Genomic DNA, 1,679 nt, shown 5'->3' with positions numbered 1-1,679 from the left:
AACCTCAGTTAAGAGCAGGGTGAAGACAAGAAGTCAGAGCACAGAATGGATGTTTTGGCCTCCCGGCCTCTACATTGGGTAGGAAAATCCAGAAGGATGAAACTTCCAGGCACAATCACAAGTCATGCAGCAAAGCTGTGAACCCTAACTGCAATGACAGTTTGAATTTTTTTTTCTAAGTTTATTTATTTGAGAGAGACAGAGAGAGAATCTCTGCTGACAGCGCAGAGCCTGGGAGGGGCTCAAACTCACAACCCACGAGGCCACGAGCTGAGCTGACATCTAGAGTCAGACACTTAACCGACTAAACCACCCAGGTGACCCAGCCATTTTGAACTTTATTTACCTCTCTCTGGAGCTAGACACATGAGGAGACACCCAGTTCAAAAGTGCAAAGAAAAGGAAGGAAGGAAGGAAGGAAGGGAGGGAGGGAAGGAGGGAGGTAGGGAGGGAGGACGGAAGGAAGGGAGGGAGGAAGGAAGGAGAGTTATAGAAAAAAAGAGAAAGAAAGAGAAAGAGAAAAAGTGAGAAAGAGAGCAGTTTCAGGTCTGATATATTCAAATTTGGTCTGGACACTTCCTGTCAAACACTGAAGCTGCCAAAGTTGACTCCGAGAGCCCCCCTCACCAGGCCAGTACAATTTGATCAGTAAACTTCAAGATTTTCACAACTATCTCCAGTGACCTGGGGCATCTTTGGGGAAGGTCACGGAATTTCTTCGAAATAAAACCAAAAGCAAACTCAGAAAGTGAACAAGAGAAGTGGTTTTAGAAGCTACTTTCTAACTCTGGGTGGGCAGAAAATTCTCTCTTATTCTAAAGTAACATAGAAGAATTTTCTCATCTACCACATCTTCCTATCTAAGAAATCTGAGGCAAAGGCACCAAACTATTTCCAAATGCAACAACTTGCAGAGAGAGACTGACCAGGGCTGTGTCCCCTGAAATCTATTCAAACATGCCCAGGGAAGGGAGACCAACACAGCACTCAACACACACAACGGAACCTATCTGACATTAGGAACCTTTTGCTGAGACAAAGCACAGTAGGCTGAAAATATTACAGCATGATGGCAGGCTGAAGAAACCAATCTGATTTCTTTTTCCTCTGTGGCGGCTCAAATGACAAACTAAAAAAACACTCCAAGATTACTATTTAGACTTAAGACAATTTAAAAAGCGAGGTCTTAACCAAAAAGCCTATACCTGGCATTCAAAAAAATACTTAACAGTTTTTTGGATGGACTGAAAGAGCTAAATTGTCTACATAAAATCTGTACAGCAAGGACCTGTTTTCAGCAGGTAAGCCTATATACAAGTAAGAATCTCTTACTCTTGTAACATTGTCCTGTTTTAAGAGAAAATGTAACTCCCATGCCCTGCAGAGTCCTCTATGACCCCAGAGAAGCAGGGACCTATCTCTACTAGAGAACTATTTACACTGCGCTATAAATACACATACAACACACATCGGCCCCCTCCTATGTCCCAAATAGGCTGTGAATGCCTTCTGTGAGGGGTTATGGCTCATTCATTTTTATATCTACAATAACAATTAGTAGGCACAAAACATTTTTTTTTTTTTTTTTGCATGAATGCCAAATGGAAATGAGTTTACAACACCACCACTACTGTTTACAGTTCAAACATTCCCACCATTCCCTATCTCCAAAACAATAC

Source organism: Prionailurus viverrinus, chromosome B1, assembly GCF_022837055.1.
Source record: "Prionailurus viverrinus isolate Anna chromosome B1, UM_Priviv_1.0, whole genome shotgun sequence".
NCBI lineage: Eukaryota > Metazoa > Chordata > Mammalia > Carnivora > Felidae > Prionailurus > Prionailurus viverrinus.
Note: the sequence above shows the minus strand (reverse complement) of the source record.